This window comes from Ranitomeya variabilis, chromosome 3 (genome assembly GCF_051348905.1).
Source record: "Ranitomeya variabilis isolate aRanVar5 chromosome 3, aRanVar5.hap1, whole genome shotgun sequence".
Lineage (NCBI taxonomy): Eukaryota > Metazoa > Chordata > Amphibia > Anura > Dendrobatidae > Ranitomeya > Ranitomeya variabilis.
This window is the reverse complement of record NC_135234.1, coordinates 645,692,163-645,712,523: the sequence shown is the minus strand read 5'-3', so window position 1 is coordinate 645,712,523 and position 20,361 is coordinate 645,692,163. Positions and strand designations below refer to the sequence as shown.

Genomic DNA, 20,361 nt, shown 5'->3' with positions numbered 1-20,361 from the left:
CTATTATGTGTATGTGTGAGCTAATATATACTGCCAGGGGGTGGGCTTACTGTTGGCTGGGGATTTATCAGGCTGCCATTTTAGCTTACAAATACTGAGGTAAAAATACTGACCAAATAACGTGTGAACGAGGGCTAATACAGGAGGAGATGACATACAGATATATACTATATACAGGAGGAGATGACACACAGGTATATACTATTTACAGGGGAGATGACACACAGGTATATACTATATACAGGAGGAGATGACACACAGATATATACTATATACAGGAAAGATGACACACAGGTATATACTATATAGAGGAGGAGATGACATACAGGTACATACTACATACAGGAGGAGATGACATACAGGTATATACTATATACAGGAGGAGATGACACACAGGTATATACTATATACAGGAGCAGATTACCTACAGGTATATAGTATATACAGGAGGAGATGACATACAGGTATATGCTATGTATAGGAGGAGATGACATACAGGTATATACTATATACAGGAGGAGATGACACACAGATATATACTATATATAGGTGAGATGACACACAGGTATATACTATATACAGGAGATTACATACAGGTATATCTAATATATAAAGCTGAATGTGTGTATGTATGTATGTGTGTATGTCCGGGATTGGCATCTGCACCGTCGCAGCTACAGCCACAAAATTTTGCACAGTCACACGTCTGGACCCCGAGAGCGTCATAGGCTATGTTGTGAGGTGAAATTTTAACCCCGCGCGTTCCAATTCACCAAACAATTTTGCCCCTGTCTACATAATGGGGAAAAAGTGAAGGGAAAAGTGTTGGAGGAAAATTGACAGCTGCCAGATGTGAACAATGAGTACTTAAAGAATGAGAGCGATGGCGCCAAAGAGTATATACCGTACAGTTGCTAAGGTGGGGCCCCGACATGGGATACTCACCACACACGGGGATATGAACACAAACACAAAATGCGCCACACACTACCACGTGCTTGAACACATATACGACCCTCAGCACACATTTCACCACACACACACCAACCTCGCCACATAAAAGTCGAAACACAAAAGTCACCACTCAAAACTCGCAACGCGCAAAACTCGCTACATGCAAAACTCGCCATATGCAAAACTAGGCTCACGCAAAACTCGCCACACGTGCAAAACTCACCTCATGGAAAACTCACCTTATGCAAAACTTGCACACAGAAAAATTGCCACATGTACAAAAGTTGCACCACATGCAAAAGTTGCCTCACACAAAACTTGCACATACTCAAAACGCACCACACATAAAACTCGCCACGCGCAAAACTCGCCATGCACAAATCTTGCTGCACACAACTTGCTACACTAACCTGTCACATGCAACTCGACACACAAAATGTTGTTACACGCATTACGCCACACAAAACTCATCTCACAAAAGTCGCTACATGCATGTCGCCACACGCAACTCAACACACACAACTTGACACATGAAACTCGCCCTAAAACACACACAAGTCTGGTATTGTCCTTCAAAAATAAAAATCTGATTAATAAGCAGACAAACTACAAGAGCAACAAATGTACCATATAGGAAATACGGCAGCTGTCAGTCACATGACCAGTCTATTATGTGTATGTGTGAGCTAATATATACTGCCAGGGGGTGGGCTTCCTGTTGGCTGGGGATTTATCAGGCTGCCAATAGCAACCAATCACAGCTCAGCTTCTATTTTGCTACAGTTAATTAACCTGAGCTCTGATTGGTTAATATAGGCAACAAAGACATTCTCAGTATAACAAAGCTAATATATGTTGTGAAATTCTTCTATTAGCTTAGTTTTTGCCTTTTAATAATTACATTTCTATCTATTTGTTTTGTGGTTTTTGTGTGCAGTATAAATGTTTGTTAACACATTCTATTTTGCTAACAGCAGTCATTAACCCGGGCGAAGCCGGGTAGTACAGCTAGTATATATATGTATATATATATATATATATATATATATATATATATATATATATATATATATATACAGGGCCGTATTTAGAGTTCCTGCTGCCCTAGGCACTTTCAGTGCTGCCTCCCCCTTTGGTGAGTATGACACTATCGGCAGTGACTTTTGGCAATAATCGCTGATGTGAAAGTCGCCTTTTGCAGCAGATCGGGCAGTTTTTCTGCATGTGCCGCGTAACGGATCACTTACGGCAACAATGCGTTCGGCCTCATTAATTCCCTATGGGATTTGTGGCACTTGCCATGATCTGGAAAATGCGGTACCATACCTCCCAACTTTTAAAGAAGGGAAGGAGGTATAAAGTTTGCGGCGCGGCAAATTTTAGGCCACGCCTCTGACCACACCCATTTCACAACTAGTCACACCCATATCCACGTTCCAACCACAGCCATTTAGCACTGCAGTGCTGATCACACTGTTTTATATACAATAATTATAAACAAAAAAAAATATGGCCACAGTGCTCCATACTGTATAATGGCCGCACATGATGCTCCATACTGTATAATGACTGCACATGATGCTCCATACTGTATAACGGCCACATGATGCTCAATACTGTATAATGGCCACACATGATGCTCCATCCTGTATAATGACCGCACATGATGCTCCATACTGTATAATGGCCATTGGCCACACATGATGCTCCATACTGTATAACGGCCACATGATGCTCAATACTGTATAATGGCCACACATGATGCTCCATACTGTATAATGGCCACACATGATGCTCCATACTGTATAATGGCCACACATAGGGTTGAGCGAAACGGGTCGGCAATTTTCAGAAGTCGCCGACTTTTGGCAAAGTCGGGTTTCATGAAACCCGACCCGACCCCTGTGTGGGGTCGGCCATGAAGTCGGCGATCTTCTGAATCTGGAATCGGAATTCCGATACCGATTCCCGATATGTTTAAGATATCGGGAATTGGTATCGGAATTCAGATTTAAGTGTAAAATAAAGAATTAAAATAAAAAATATCGCCATACTTACCATCTGACGGGCCCTGGTACTAACCGGGAACCTTCCTTCCTTAGAATCAGCCTTCCAGGACCTCGCGGTGACGTCGCGGCTTGTGATTGGTCGCGCGCCCGCCCATGTGACCGCTCGCGCGACCAATCAGAAGCCGTGACGTCACCGTGACGTCACCGAAGGTCCTGGGAGGGCTGATTCTTAGGAAGGAAGGCTGCCGGAACGAAGCCTAGGGTGAATATATTCCTATTAGGTATATACTCACCCTCGGACACGCCCTGCTTCTTTCCGGCAGCCTTCCTTCCTAAGAATCAGCCCTTCCAGGACCTACGGTGACGTCGCGGCTTGTGATTGGTCGCGCGAGTGGTCACATGGGCGGCCGCGCGACCAATCACAAGCCGCGACGTCACCGCGACGTCACCGCGAGGTCCTGGAAGGCTGATTCTAAGGAAGGAAGGTTCCCGGTTAGTACCAGGGCCCGTCAGATGGTAAGTATGGCGATATTTTTTATTTTAATTCTTTATTTTACACTTAAATATGGATCCCAGGGCCTGAAGGAGAGTTTCCTCTCCTTCAGACCCTGGGAACCATTGGAAACCCAATGCACTGCATTGGGTTTCGAGTTTCGGCTGACCCCGACCCCGACTTTTTTATAGGATCGGCCGATTTCACTCGACCCGACTTTTGAAAAAGTCGGGTTTCGTGAAACCCGACCCGATCCTATAAAAGTAAAGGTCGCTCAACCCTAGCCACACATGATGCTCCATCCTGTACAACGGCCACACATGATGCTCCATCCTGTATAACGGCCACACATGATGCTCCATACTGTATAACGGCCACATGATGCTCAACACTGTATAATGACCGCACATGATGCTCCATCCTGTACAACGGCCACACATGATGCTCCATCCTGTATAACGGCCACACATGATGCTCCATCCTGTATAACGGCCACACATGATGCTCCATCCTGTATAACGGCCACACATGATGCTCCATCCTGTATAATGGCCACACATGATGCTCCATCCTGTATAACGGCCACACATGATGCTCAATACTGTATTATGGCCACACACAGTTCTCCATACTGTATATTGACACCACCCCCTCCTGTATGCATGGCTCATATTAACCCCCCTTCTGTATGCATGGCTCATATTAACCCCCCCTTCTGTATGCATGGCTCATATTAACCCCCCTTCTGTATGCATGGCTCATATTAACCCCCCTTCTGTATGCATGGCTCATATTAACCCCCCCTTCTGTATGCATGGCTTATATTAACCCCCCCTTCTGTATGCATGGCTCATATTAACCCCCTGTATGCATGGCTCATATTAACCTCCCCCCCTGTATGCATGGCTCATATTAACCTCCCCCCCGTATGCATGGCTCATATTCACCCCCCCCTGTATGCATGGCTCATATTAACCTCCCCCCCTGTATGCATGGCTCATATTAACCTCCCCCCTGTATGCATGGCTCATATTCACATCCCCCCCCCCGGCCCCGCCTGTATGCGTGGCTCATCTCCCCCCCGGGCCTGGCTCTGGCTGTATGCGTGGCGCCGCGGCTCATCGTCCACCGCGGGCCTCCTACATCCTCCTCCCTGGCTGATGCTGTCAATCATCATTCATACTCACCTCACACACACCGCGCAGAAGGAGGGAATCCTCGGAGTCGGAATCCTCCGCCAGGCTCTGTCCCTGCGCAGCACCGTCCTCCTCGCCTCGTCCTGTGTGAGCGCCGCGGTCAGGTGGTACCGCTTAATGAGGCGGCACCATGTGACCGCTCACACAGGGCGAGCTGCAGTCGTGCAGTCGCTGAGAGCAGACCAGCCGGCACCGCTGGAGCAGGTGAGGTGAGTATGAGACAGACAGTCAATGGGGGCTGTGCCAGCAAGGAGGCATCGGCGGCGGCGCTGGGGGGGGCTGGGGGGGGGCGGTCGGACCGGACCGGACAAAGTGATATAAAAAAAAAAAAAAAAAAAAAAAAAACCTGCTCAGGTGCCGCCCACCCGCATTGCCCCGCCCTAGGCATGTGCCCTCACGTGCCTAGTGGCAAATACGGCCCTGTATATATATATATATATATATATATATATACTATATTTGTATTCTATGTGTGTATATCTTTTTTATCTATTCTATTCTAACCTGTCAGTGTGATTTTACTGTACCTGCATATGAATTGCTGGCTTTTCAAAAGCGATCGGTGTGTAAAAATCGGACAGAACTCGCATGGTCTGAGTACTGTGTGATTTTTTTTCTCGCACCCATTGACTTCTATTGCGGGATGCGATCTGAATTCTGATTACAATCGCAGCATGCTGCGTTTTTTTTCCAGTCCGATCGTGATAGGATCCGAGCTGGAAAGAAAAAAAAATGCAGATGATCACACAATTATAGAATAACATTGGTCTGAATTCCATCTGATTTTGTTATTGGATTGCATTCGTCCGATTTCATCGCAAGTGGGAATGAGCCTTTAGGCTAAGTTCACACTAGGAGTTTTTGCTGTGTTCTTTTATGTTATTTTTCAGCTGCTTTTTACAGTACCAGTGCAGCGCCCCAGAGTCCTGGTCGTTGCAGTAATGTCGCTCTTCCACCAGGGGGAGTGATGTTACGTCTGATGGTACTAAAGGAGTTCACCTGACCAGGTATCACAGTCACACACTACACTTCACACTCCAGTCCACCAGGGGGAGCAAAGGTTCTATGTACTAGGCCACTCCTCACACACGGGTAAAACTGGTGGGTTGGATAGGAAGTCAGTCAGAAGCTACCTGGGTTTGACCCAGGGAAGACCTGTCAGGCAGACAGGGAGAAGGAGGAACATCTGAGCTGCAGACAGAGGTCCCTGTCAGGGGTGGGATCCTGACAGAGACAGAGCACGAGTTAGAATGTTACGAAGCTGCGCCTGCACTTCATTGCGGCAGCATCCTAAGAAAGGACACGAAGTGAAGTATATTGTAGAGAGTGAGAAACGAGATCACAGCACAAGGAGATAATACTGGGAGGAGTTCTGCCTTAAGATCGGCAACATCCATCTGAGGCGCGTAGCCGGTGGCCGGAACACCGAGGGAGTAATTGGCTCTACGCATTACTTCAAACTACGGCAGGACAGTTAATTCCAAGTTGGCTGCCCAACCTTTACACCTATGAAGACAACGGAGGCAAATTGTGGGAGAGGGGCCCTATAAAATAGCTCCAGGCCTACCCCGTCATACGGGTCGTCCTAGCCATACCGGAGAGAGAACATCAGAAACATCTACGAAAGTTGTGAGGACTATCCCGTGATGCTCAGCAGGGAGGTACTACAACACACAGGCGCTAGTAGGAAGGCTACTGATTTCCACCTGCAAAGGGACCTCTGGATGTGCCTTCGGACCGGCCAGACTCAGCCAGCCCTGTGAACAGTGCTCTGGACTGCGGACGCTGGAGTCTTCAGTAAAAGGTAAAGAGACTGCAACTTTGTGTCCTCATTATTACCACGCCTTCACCATCACCAACTACACATCTGGGAAGCCCTGGGGACATACTTCACCTGTGGGAAGGTACGCCATCTAGCTGCTATAACATCACCCCAGCGGACCCCTCAGCAGCGTCGGTCATCCTGACCGAATACCACAGGTGGCGTCACGAACACCATACAAACTTCACCTTTAATTTTGGGCGCCCCTCAGAAGGGCCACGGACCGGGTCGGTCCACCGTGACATTCCCCGAGCAGAAGAAGGACCCGGTACCGAGTACCCCATTGCCCTTACGCGTGGGGGCGCTCCACCAGCAAAGCTTATGAGATTTCAGAAATCTCATGCAGACATTGATTTTTTTTGTCATCAGTATTTTGTGTTTTGCATGTTGCTTCTTTCAGCGTTTTTTCAGCGTTTTTCACCCATTGACTTGAATGGGTGGTAAAAAAAAGATGAAAAAACGCACGAAAAACGCAGATATCATTATTTGCAGCATTTTTTGTGCCAAAACCTCATACTTTGGAACAGGATTTTTTTCAATACTAAACTTTATCACCATGCACAGGAGACAAATCTAGAATGGCAAAACCCAAGCAAAAAAACACACAAAAAATGCATAAAAAATGCTGGAGAAAACAAGGAAAACATATTTTTTTTCTGCAGCTTCTTTCCTGTCAAGAGATCATGTTTTGCTGCGGAAAAAAAACCCAGCAAAAATGGCTACTGTGAACTTAGCCTTACTATTCGGCTTTTTCCCCCTTTATGTCCAGACACTGGTCCAAAGTCAGTTCATATCTCACAACATTATATAAAATGTTATAATCCAGGCCCCAGACCTGCACCTATGCAGCATATCAACTAATGTATAAGATGTGTATGAACAATCTCACTGTGAACACTGGGATCAGTTCTTCCATCAATTGGAGATGGCATCAAATGACGAAGCAGCATGTGAGCTGAGCCTAAGGCTATGTGCAGACGTACGGAATTGCCGCGGAAATTTCCTATGCAGCATCAATAGTAAAAAGATCTAATGTTAAAAATAATTTAAAAAATAATAAATCGTGATATTCTCACCTTCCGGCGTCCCCGGCAATCTTAACGCTCCTCGCAATGCTCCCATTCCCAATAATGCCTAGCGGCAACGACCTAAGGTGACGTAGCGGTCTCACGAGACCCACGTCATCACAGGTCATTAAGTGGCTCAAGAATTGGTGTAGGAAGGAGGGGTTTGGGTTCCTGCAGAACTGGGCTGACTTCTCAGTGGGCTACAGGTTCTACGCTAGGGACGGGCTGCACCTCAATGGGGAAGGTGCAGCTGTGCTGGGGGAAAAAATGGCTAGAAGGTTGGAGGAGTGTTTAAACTAGGGATTGGGGGAGGGTATTCAATTTATAGGAGGGGAAGATAGTGCAGATAGAGACCTGGGCACAAATAAGGAAGTTGGGGGTGGCGGTGGCATGGGGGTTGGGGGTTAGAACAGTTAATAATTTAAGAAAGAATAGAGGTACAGAGAGGAACATCAAGTGCATGTATACTAATGCCAGAAGCCTCGCCAACAAAATGGACGAATTAGAATTAATGTTGTTGGAGCATAATTATGACATGGTGGGGATATCTGAAACATGGCTGGAGGAGAGCCATGACTGGGCTGTTAACTTGCAGGGCTATAGCCTGTTCAGAAATGACCGTACAGATAAGCGAGGGGGTGGGGTGTGTCTGTATGTAAAATCGTCCTTAAAACCCATCCGGCGTGATAATATAGGTGAATTTAATGAAAATGTAGAGTCCCTGTTGGTGGAGATAAGGGGAGGGGGAAAAAATAATAAATTACTGATAGGGATTTGTTATAAATCTCCAAAAATAATGGAAGCAACGGAGAATATCCTCGTAAAGCAAATAGATGAAGCTGCGACTCAAGGAGAAGTCATTATTATGGGGGACTTCAACTACCCTGAAATAGATTGGGGAACAGAAACCTGCAGTTCCCGCAAAGGTAATCGGTTTTTGACAACTATGAGAGACAATTACCTTTCACAACTGGTTCAGGACCCAACAAGAAGGGGGGCACTGCTAGACCTAATATTAACCAGCAGGCCAGACCGCATAGCAAATATAAGGGTTGGGGGTCACTTGAGGAATAGTGATCACAAAATAATAAGTTTTCATGTCTCCTTTAATAAGATGTGTAGTAGAGGGGTTACAAGGACACTAAACTTCAGGAGGGCAAATTTCCAACGGATGAGAGAGGATCTTGGTGCAATTAACTGGGACGATATCCTGAGACACAGAAATACACAGCGAAAATGGGAGACGTTTATTAGCATCCTGGATAGGACCTGTGCACAGTATATACCGTGTGGGAATAAACATACTAGAAATAGGAGGAACCAATATGGCTAAATAGAGCTGTAAGGGGCGCAATAAGTGACAAAAAGAAAGCATTTAGAGAATTAAAGGAAGTAGGTAGTGATGAGGCATTAAATAAATACAGAAAATTAAATAAATTCTGTAAAAAGCAAATCAAGGCAGCTAGATTGAGACAGAGAGACTCATTGCAAGAGAGAGTAAAAGTAATCCCAACATATTCTTTAACTACATAAATAGTAAGAAACTAAAAAATGATAGTGTTGGCCCCCTTAAAAATAGTCTGGGTGAAATGGTGGATGAGGATGAGGAAAAAGCCAATATGCTAAATGACTTTTTTTCATCAGTATTTACACAAGAAAATTCCATGGCAGACAATATGATCTGTGATAACAAAAATTCCCCATTAAGTGTCACCTGCTTAACCCAGCAGGAAGTACGGCGGCGTCTAAAAATCACTAAAATTGATAAATCTCCGGGCCCGGATGGGATACGCCCCCGAGTACTGCAGGAACTAAGTACAGTCATTGATAGACCATTATTTTTAATCTTTAAAGAGTCCATAACAGGGTCTGTACCACAGGACTGGCGTATAGCAAATGTGGTGCCAATATTCAAAAAGGGGACAAAAACTGAACTCGGAAATTATAGGCCAGTAAGGCTACTTTCACATTAGCGTTTTAATCTGCAGCGTTTAATCCGCAAACGCAAGGACACGAAAAACGCATAAAAACGCGTGTAAACGCAGCGTTTTTAAAACGCTTACGGTTACCGCATGCGTCATTAAAACGCAGCGTTTACATGCTTTTGCTTGCGTTTTCTGTTGTGAAATTGGATTCTGGGCTCCCCCGGTGGCCACTTGTGGAATTGTACTTGTGTGCATCATCCTCTCTGTTCACCTGCTCCTATCAGGATGTGGGAGTCGCTATATAACCTTGCTCCTCTGTCAGTTTCATGCCGGTCAACAATGTAATCAGAAGCCTTTCTGTGCATGTTCCTGCTACTAGACAACTCCCAGCTAAGTTGGACTTTTGTCCTTGTGTGTTTTTGCATTTTGTTCCTGTTCACAGCTGCTGTTTCGTTACTGTGTCTGGAAAGCTCTTGTGAGCGGAAATTGCCACTCTGGTGTTATGAGTTAATGCTAGAGTCTTAAAGTAATTTCTGGATGGTGTTTTGATAGGGTTTTCTGCTGACCATGAAAGTGCCCTTTCTGTCTTCTTGCTATCTAGTAAGCGGACCTCGATTTTTGCTAAACCTATTTTCATACTACGTTTGTCATTTCATCTAAAATCACCGCCAATATATGTGGGGGCCTCTGTCTGCCTTTTGGGAAAATTTCTCTAGAGGTGAGCCAGGACTGTCTTTTCCTCTGCTAGGATTAGGTAGTTCTCCGGCTGGCGCTGGGCATCTAGGGATAAAAAAACATAGGCATGCTACCCGGCCACTTCTAGTTGTGCGGCAGGTTTAGTTCATGGTCAGTATAGTTTCCATCTTCCAAGAGCTAGTTCTCATATATGCTGGGCTATGTTCTCTCGCCATTGAGAATCATGACAGTTTGACCGGCCCAAAAAAAAAGGTTAAATTACTGGCTTTTTTCCTCTAGTTCTGAGTGTGCTCTTAATTGAATCACTTGCTAGTCTGCCTATACTGCAGCCTTCCTCTCTTTCTCTCCTTCTAATCCTTGAATGGCTCTGTGTTCACCTGTTTCAAATGGATCTTCAGAGTGTAGCTACAGGTTTGAATAATCTCGCCACAAAGGTACAAAATTTGCAAGATTTTGTTGTTCATGCACCTATGTCTGAGCCTAGAATTCCTTTGCCTGAATTCTTCTCGGGGAATAGATCTCACTTTCAAAATTTTAAAAATAATTGCAAATTGTTTTTGTCCCTGAAGTCTCGCTCTGCCGGAGACCCTGCACAGCAGGTCAGGATTGTAATTTCCTTGCTCCGGGGCGACCCTCAAGACTGGGCTTTTGCATTGGCACCAGGGGATCCTGCGTTGCTCAATGTGGATGCGTTTTTTCTGGCCTTGGGGTTGCTTTATGAGGAACCTCATTTAGAGCTTCAGGCGGAAAAGGCCTTGATGTCCTTGTCTCAGGGGCAAGATGAAGCTGAAATATACTGCCAAAAATTCCGCAAATGGTCTGTGCTTACTCAGTGGAATGAGTGCGCCCTGGCGGCGATTTTCAGAGAAGGTCTCTCTGATGCCATTAAGGATGTTATGGTGGGGTTCACTGTGCCTGCGAGTCTGAATGAGTCCATGACGATGGCTATTCAGATCGATAGGTGTCTGCGGGAGCGCAAACCTGTGCACCATTTGGCGGGGTCTACTGAGAAAACGCCAGAAAATATGCAATGTGATAGAATTCTGTCCAGAAGCGAGCGGCAGAATTTTAGACGAAAAAATGGGTTGTGCTTCTATTGTGGTGATTCAACTCATGTTATATCAGCATGCTTTAAGCGTACTAAGAAGCCTGACAAGTCTGTTTCAATTAGCACTTTACAGTCTAAGTTTATTCTATCTGTGACCCTGATTTGTTCTTTGTCATCTATTACCGCGGACGCCTATGTCGACTCTGGCGCTGCTTTGAGTCTTATGGATTGGTCCTTTGCCAAACGCTGTGGGTATGATTTGGAGCCATTGGAGGCTCCGATACCTCTGAAAGGGATTGACTCCACCCCATTGGCTAGTAATAAACCACAATACTGGACACAAGTGACTATGCGTGTTAATCCGGATCACCAGGAGGTTATTCGCTTTCTGGTGCTGTATAATCTACATGATGTTTTGGTGCTGGGATTGCCATGGCTGCAATCTCATAACCCAGTCCTCGACTGGAGAGCTATGTCTGTGTTAAGCTGGGGATGTAAAGGAACTCATGGGGACGTACCTTTGGTTTCCATTTCATCATCTATTCCCTCTGAGATTCCTGAATTCTTGTCTGACTTTCGTGACGTTTTTGAAGAACCCAAGGTTGGTTCACTACCTCCGCACCGGGAGTGCGATTGTGCCATAGACTTGATCCCGGGTAGTAAATACCCTAAGGGTCGTTTATTTAATCTGTCTGTGCCTGAACACGCGGCTATGCGAGAATATATAAAGGAGTCCTTGGAAAAGGGACATATTCGTCCTTCGTCATCTCCCTTAGGAGCCGGTTTTTTCTTTGTGTCTAAGAAAGACGGCTCTTTGAGGCCGTGTATTGATTATCGACTTTTGAATAAAATCACGGTTAAATATCAATATCCGTTACCACTGCTTACTGATTTGTTTGCTCGTATAAAGGGGGCCAAGTGGTTCTCTAAGATTGATCTCCGTGGGGCGTATAATTTGGTGCGAATCAAGCAGGGGGATGAGTGGAAAAACGCATTTAATACGCCCGAGGGCCATTTTGAGTATTTGGTGATGCCTTTTGGTCTTTCAAATGCCCCTTCAGTCTTCCAGTCCTTTATGCATGACATTTTCCGCGATTATTTGGATAAATTTATGATTGTGTATCTGGATGATATTCTGATTTTTTCGGATGACTGGGACTCTCATGTCCAGCAGGTCAGGAGGGTTTTTCAGGTTTTGCGGTCTAATTCCTTGTGTGTGAAGGGTTCTAAGTGTGTTTTTGGGGTTCAAAAGATTTCCTTTTTGGGATACATTTTTTCCCCCTCTTCCATCGAGATGGATCCTGTCAAGGTTCAGGCTATTGGTGATTGGACGCAACCCTCTTCTCTTAAGAGTCTTCAGAAATTTTTGGGCTTTGCTAACTTTTATCGTCGATTTATTGCTGGTTTTTCTGATGTTGTAAAACCATTGACTGATTTGACTAAGAAGGGTGCTGATGTTGCTGATTGGTCCCCTGATGCTGTGGAGGCCTTTCGGGAGCTCAAGCGCCGCTTTTCTTCCGCCCCAGTGTTGCGTCAGCCTGATGTTGCTCTTCCTTTTCAGGTTGAGGTCGACGCTTCTGAAATCGGAGCTGGGGCGGTGTTGTCGCAGAGAAGTTCCGACTGCTCCGTGATGAGACCTTGTGCTTTTTTTTCCCGTAAATTTTCGCCCGCCGAGCGGAATTATGATATTGGGAATCGGGAGCTTTTGGCCATGAAGTGGGCTTTTGAGGAGTGGCGTCACTGGCTTGAGGGGGCCAGACATCAGGTGGTGGTATTGACTGACCACAAAAATTTAATTTACCTTGAGTCTGCCAGGCGCCTGAATCCTAGACAGGCGCGCTGGTCGTTGTTTTTCTCTCGGTTTAATTTTGTGGTGTCTTACCTACCGGGTTCTAAGAATGTTAAGGCGGATGCCCTTTCTAGGAGTTTTGAGCCTGACTCCCCTGGTAATTCTGAGCCCACAGGTATCCTTAAAGATGGAGTGATATTGTCTGCCGTTTCTCCAGACCTGCGGCGGGCCTTGCAGGAGTTTCAGGCGGATAGACCTGATCGTTGCCCACCTGGTAGACTGTTTGTTCCTGATGATTGGACCAGTAGAGTCATCTCTGAGGTTCATTCTTCTGCGTTGGCAGGTCATCCTGGAATCTTTGGTACCAGGGATTTGGTGGCAAGGTCCTTCTGGTGGCCTTCCCTGTCACGAGATGTGCGAGGCTTTGTGCAGTCTTGTGACGTTTGTGCTCGGGCCAAGCCTTGTTGTTCTCGGGCTAGTGGATTGTTGTTACCCTTGCCTATCCCGAAGAGGCCTTGGACACACATCTCGATGGATTTTATTTCGGATCTGCCTGTTTCTCATAAGATGTCTGTCATCTGGGTGGTGTGTGACCGTTTCTCTAAGATGGTCCATCTGGTTCCCTTGCCTAAGTTGCCTTCTTCTTCCGAGTTGGTTCCTCTGTTTTTTCAAAATGTTGTTCGTTTGCATGGTATTCCGGAGAATATCGTTTCTGACAGAGGGACCCAATTCGTGTCTAGATTTTGGCGGGCATTCTGTGCTAGGATGGGCATAGATTTCTCTTTTTCGTCTGCTTTCCATCCTCAGACTAATGGCCAGACCGAGCGGACTAATCAGACCTTGGAGACATATTTGAGGTGTTTTGTGTCTGCGGATCAGGATGATTGGGTTGCTTTTTTGCCTTTGGCGGAGTTCGCCCTCAATAATCGGGCCAGCTCTGCCACCTTGGTGTCCCCGTTTTTCTGTAATTCGGGGTTTCATCCTCGATTTTCCTCCGGTCAAGTGGAATCTTCGGATTGTCCTGGAGTGGATGCTGTGGTGGAGAGGTTGCATCAGATTTGGGGGCAGGTGGTGGACAATTTGAAGTTGTCCCAGGAGAAGACTCAGCTTTTTGCCAACCGCCGTCGTCGTGTTGGTCCTCGGCTTTGTGTTGGGGACTTGGTGTGGTTGTCTTCTCGTTTTGTCCCTATGAGGGTTTCTTCTCCTAAGTTTAAGCCTCGGTTCATCGGCCCGTACAAGATATTGGAGATTCTTAACCCTGTGTCCTTCCGTTTGGACCTCCCTGCATCCTTTTCGATTCATAATGTTTTTCATCGGTCATTGTTGCGCAGGTATGAGGTACCGGCTGTGCCTTCCGTTGAGCCTCCTGCTCCGGTGTTGGTTGAGGGTGAGTTGGAGTACGTTGTGGAAAAGATCTTGGACTCTCGTGTTTCCAGACGGAAACTCCAGTATCTGGTCAAATGGAAGGGATACGGTCAGGAGGATAATTCTTGGGTCACTGCCTCTGATGTTCATGCCTCCGATCTTGTCCGTGCCTTTCATAGGGCTCATCCTGATCGCCCTGGTGGTACTGGTGAGGGTTCGGTGCCCCCTCCTTGAGGGGGGGTGTTGTGAATTTGGATTCTGGGCTCCCCCGGTGGCCGCTTGTGGAAGTGGACTTGTCATCCTCTTTCCTGTTTCACCTGATTCCATCAGTAGTGGGTGTCGCTATTTAAGCTCATTTCTCTGGTGGTTTCTTGCCGGTCAACAATGTTATCTGATGCCTCTCAGTGCTTGTTCCTGCTTCTAGACAACCACTAGATAAGTTGGACTTTTGTCCATGTTTTGTTTTTGCCTATTTGTTCCAGTTCACAGCTGAAGTTTTGTTACTGTGTCTGGAAAGCTCTCGTTGATCAGGGATTGCTACTCTGGCGTTATGAGTTAATGCCAGAGTTTAAGGTAATCTCTGGATGGTGTTTTGTTAGTGTTTTTCTGCTGACCATGAAAGTATACTATCTGTCTTCTGCTATCTAGTAAGCGGACCTCAAATTTGCTAAGACTATTTTCCTGCTGCGTTTGTTGTTTCATCTGAACTCACCGTCATTATATGTGGGGGGCTACTGTCTTCTTTGGAATATTTCTCTAGAGGTGAGCCAGGTCTTATATTTCCCTCTGCTAGCTATTTAGGTCTTAGGCCAGAGCTGGGCATCTAGCGATAAATAGGAAATGCTACCTGGCTATTTCTAGTTGCGCGGCAGGTTTAGTTCATGGTCAGTATAGTTCCATCTTCCGAGAGCTTGTCCTTCTATAGGCTTGCTATGATCTCTGCCTGCAGAGATCATGACAGTTTGACCGGCCAATAAAGTGTTAAAGACCCAGGTTGAGAAAGGAGAGTTATAAGAAGTCTGCTGGAATTTTTTTTTTTTTTTTTTTTTTTTTTTTTTTTTTCTCCAGTCTGCCTTGCTGCAGTCTTTTCTCTCTCTCTCCTCCTAATCTCTGTATGCTCTGTGTGCACCTGACAATAATGGATCTCCAGAGTGTAACTGCGGGTTTGAATAATCTCATCACGAAAGTACAAAATTTACAAGATTTTGTGGTACATGCTCCGGTATCTGAGCCGAGAATTTCTTTGCCGGAGTTCTTCACAGGGAATAGAGCTAGCTTCCAGAATTTCCGAAATAATTGTAAGCTTTATTTGTCCCTGAAGTCTCGTTCAGCTGGAGACCCTGCTCAGCAGGTTAGGATTGTGATTTCCTTGCTCAGGGGTGACCCTCAAGATTGGGCCTTCTCATTGCCAGCAGGGGATCCTGCGTTACGCGATGTGGATGCGTTTTTTGTGGCCTTGGGCTTGCTTTATGAGGAACCTCATTTGGAACTTCAGGCAGAAAAAACTTTGATGGCACTATCTCAGGGGCAAGACGAAGCTGAAGTTTTCTGCCAAAAATTCCGTAAATGGTCTGTGCTTACTCAGTGGAATGAGTGCGCCTTGGCGGCAACTTTCAGAGAAGGTCTCTCTGATGCCGTTAAGGATGTTATGGTGGGGTTCCCTTTGCCTGCAGGTCTGAATGAGTCCATGACAATGGCTATTCAGATTGATAGGCGTCTGCGGGAGCGCAAACCGGTGCACCATCTGGCGGTGTCTATGGAAAAGACGCCAGAAAGTATGCAGTGTGATAGAATTCTGTCCAGGAGCGAGCGACAGAATTTTAGACGGAAGAATGGATTGTGTTTCTATTGTGGGGATTCTACTCATGTTATATCGGCATGCTCTAGGCGTACTAAGAAGCTTGATAAATCTGTTTCCATTGGCACCATTCAGTCTAAGTTTATTTTGTCTGTAACCCTGATTTGCTCTTTGTCATCCATTGCCACGGACGCCTATGTTGACTCTGGCGCCGCTCTGAGTCTTATGGATTGGTCCTTTGCCAATCGTTGTGGTTTTGATTTAGAGCCTTTGGAGACTCTTATTCCTCTGAAGGGGATTGACTCCACCCCATTGGCTAATAATAAACCACAATACTGGACACAAGTAACCATGCGTATCAATCCGGATCACCAGGAGATTATTCGTTTCCTGGTGCTGTATAATTTACATGACGATTTGGTACTGGGATTGCCATGGTTGCAGTCTCACAACCCAGTCTTGGACTGGAGAGCAATGTCTGTGTTGAGCTGGGGATGTAAGGGTATTCATGGGGACGTACCTTTGGTTTCTATTTCGTCGTCCATTCCCTCTGAAGTCCCTGAGTTCCTCTCTGATTATCAAGACGTCTTTGACGAACCCAAGCTTGGGTCGTTACCTCCGCACCGTGAATGCGATTGTGCCATAGATTTGATACCGGGTTGTAAATATCCAAAGGGTCGTTTGTTTAATTTGTCTGTGCCGGAACATGCTGCTATGCGGGAATATATAAAGGAGTCTTTGGAAAAGGGACATATTCGTCCATCTTCTTCTCCCTTGGGAGCTGGGTTTTTCTTTGTCTCAAAAAAAGACGGCTCTTTGAGACCATGTATTGATTATCGGCTTCTGAATAAGATCACTGTTAAGTATCAATACCCATTGCCATTGCTTACTGATTTGTTTGCTCGTATAGAGGGTGCTAAGTGGTTCTCTAAAATTGATCTTCGTGGGGCGTATAATTTGGTGCGGATCAGGCAGGGGGATGAGTGGAAGACCGCATTTAATACGCCCGAGGGCCACTTTGAGTATTTGGTCATGCCTTTTGGTCTTTCTAATGCCCCTTCAGTTTTCCAGTCTTTTATGCATGATATTTTCCGCGATTTTCTGGATAACTTTATGATAATATATCTGGATGATATTCTGATTTTTTCTGATGACTGGGACTCTCATGTCCAGCAGGTCAGGAGAGTTTTTCAGGTTCTGCGGTCTAATTCTTTATGTGTGAAGGGGTCTAAGTGCGTTTTTGGGGTCCAGAAAATTTCCTTTTTGGGGTATATTTTTTCTCCCTCTTCCATTGAGATGGATCCCGTCAAGGTGCAAGCTATTTGTGACTGGACTCTCGTGTTTCCAGACGGAAACTCCAGTATCTGGTCAACTGGAAGGGTTACGGCCAGGAGGATAATTCTTGGGTCAATGCATCTGATGTTCATGCTTCTGATCTTGTTCGTGCCTTCCATAGGGCTCATCCTGGTCGCCCTGGTGGATCTGGTGAGGGTTCGGTGCCCCCTCCTTGAGGGGGGGGTACTGTTGTGAATTTGGATTCTGGGCTCCCCCGGTGGCCGCTTGTGGAAGTGGACTTGTCATCCTCTTTCCTGTTTCACCTGATTCCATCAGTAGTGGGTGTCGCTATTTAAGCTCATTTCTCTGGTGGTTTCTTGCCGGTCAACAATGTTATCTGATGCCTCTCAGTGCTTGTTCCTGCTTCTAGACAACCACTAGATAAGTTGGACTTTTGTCCATGTTTTGTTTTTGCCTATTTGTTCCAGTTCACAGCTGAAGTTTTGTTACTGTGTCTGGAAAGCTCTCGTTGATCAGGGATTGCTACTCTGGCGTTATGAGTTAATGCCAGAGTTTAAGGTAATCTCTGGATGGTGTTTTGTTAGTGTTTTTCTGCTGACCATGAAAGTATACTATCTGTCTTCTGCTATCTAGTAAGCGGACCTCAAATTTGCTAAGACTATTTTCCTGCTGCGTTTGTTGTTTCATCTGAACTCACCGTCATTATATGTGGGGGGCTACTGTCTTCTTTGGAATATTTCTCTAGAGGTGAGCCAGGTCTTATATTTCCCTCTGCTAGCTATTTAGGTCTTAGGCCAGAGCTGGGCATCTAGCGATAAATAGGAAATGCTACCTGGCTATTTCTAGTTGCGCGGCAGGTTTAGTTCATGGTCAGTATAGTTCCATCTTCCGAGAGCTTGTCCTTCTATAGGCTTGCTATGATCTCTGCCTGCAGAGATCATGACAGGGGGGGTACTGTTGTGAAATTGGATTCTGGGCTCCCCCGGTGGCCACTTGTGGAATTGTACTTGTGTGCATCATCCCCTCTGTTCACCTGCTCCTATCAGGATGTGGGAGTCGCTATATAACCTTGCTCCTCTGTCAGTTTCATGCCGGTCAACAATGTAATCAGAAGCCTTTCTGTGCATGTTCCTGCTACTAGACAACTCCCAGCTAAGTTGGACTTTTGTCCTTGTGTGTTTTTGCATTTTGTTCCTGTTCACAGCTGCTGTTTCGTTACTGTGTCTGGAAAGCTCTTGTGAGCGGAAATTGCCACTCTGGTGTTATGAGTTAATGCTAGAGTCTTAAAGTAATTTCTGGATGGTGTTTTGATAGGGTTTTCTGCTGACCATGAAAGTGCCCTTTCTGTCTTCTTGCTATCTAGTAAGCGGACCTCGATTTTTGCTAAACCTATTTTCATACTACGTTTGTCATTTCATCTAAAATCACCGCCAATATATGTGGGGGCCTCTGTCTGCCTTTTGGGAAAATTTCTCTAGAGGTGAGCCAGGACTGTCTTTTCCTCTGCTAGGATTAGGTAGTTCTCCGGCTGGCGCTGGGCATCTAGGGATAAAAAAACATAGGCATGCTACCCGGCCACTTCTAGTTGTGCGGCAGGTTTAGTTCATGGTCAGTATAGTTTCCATCTTCCAAGAGCTAGTTCTCATATATGCTGGGCTATGTTCTCTCGCCATTGAGAATCATGACAGTTTTCCATGCGTTTGCGTTTTTTGTGCGCATGTCGCAAAAATTTACCAGAGAAAAATTCTAGATGCAAGAACCAGCCAATGGGACTACAGAGGGCGTGTATTATGTGAAATCTATATATAGACCCTAGGACAGCTGAAATCTTCAGATTTTGCTCCTGTGTCCTGTGAGAAGATGGATCTTCACATGGATAGCTATTACTTCAAACTGGATCTGAGCATCAAGATTTTTCTGGCATGTGCGTTTGCTTGGGAGCAACACCAAAACCGGGAAAGACAGAGAAGGACAAGGCGTAGGCGGTTTTGGCAACACCCCATTGTAGAACTGCGTGAGAGCCGTGGTGCATATCACACCCTGTATGGTGAGCTCAATGAGAACCCAGAAAAATTCCCGGAATATACCAGGATGTCACAAGACTCTTTCCGCGATTTGCTTGATCGTGTCCAAGGAGCCATCCGGAGACAGGACACACAGCTCCGTAGAGCCATTCCACCAGCGGAACGTCTCCTGGTTACCTTAAGGTACGTAATAATTCTAAACAAAAGCTACCCCAAATTTTTTGCAGGTCTGATGTTTTTTTGCCTATTTTGTAAATTATTTATTCTTACTACAGATTTCTTGCAACTGGAGAGAGCTTGTCATCCCTTCATTTCCAGTACCGCCTTGGGATTTCCACGCTGTCCGGAATTGTTTTTGAAACCTGCCGGGCTTTATGGACCATTCTCCGTGAGGAATTTATACACATACCCACGGAGGACATGTGGAAAGAAATTGCTGACAAATTTTGGACTGTTTGTGATTTTCCCAACTGTTTGGGTGCGGTGGATGGGAAGCACATCTGGATTACCAAACCAGCCAGAACGGGATCACAGTTCTTCAACTACAAAAAATATTTTTCAGTAGTTCTTATGGCAATAGCCGATGCGGACTGTCGCTTCATTGCTGTGGACATTGGTGCTTTTGGCCGTGGCAACGATTCACAGACTTTTAAAACCTCTGATATGGGCCGACGTGTTTATGGCAAAAATTTTAATTTCCCACAGCCACGACCACTCCCCTACACTCAAGGCCCACCGCTGCCATTTGTAATGGTTGGGGATGAGGCCTTTCAGATGAGTGAAAATCTCCTGAAGCCCTATTCAAGTCGGGACTTGAACCGCACAAAACGGATCTATAACTACAGACTAACCAGGGCACGCAGAACAGTAGAGTGTGCC

At 45.8% G+C, this 20,361-nt stretch overlaps 1 protein-coding gene across 2 annotated transcripts in view; it reads left to right on the top strand.

Moving 5' to 3' along the window:
• The window catches only part of STAT6 (signal transducer and activator of transcription 6), a 285,544-nt gene that overhangs the window by 73,851 nt on the left and 191,332 nt on the right, over window positions 1-20,361 (top strand). The window lies entirely within an intron of this gene.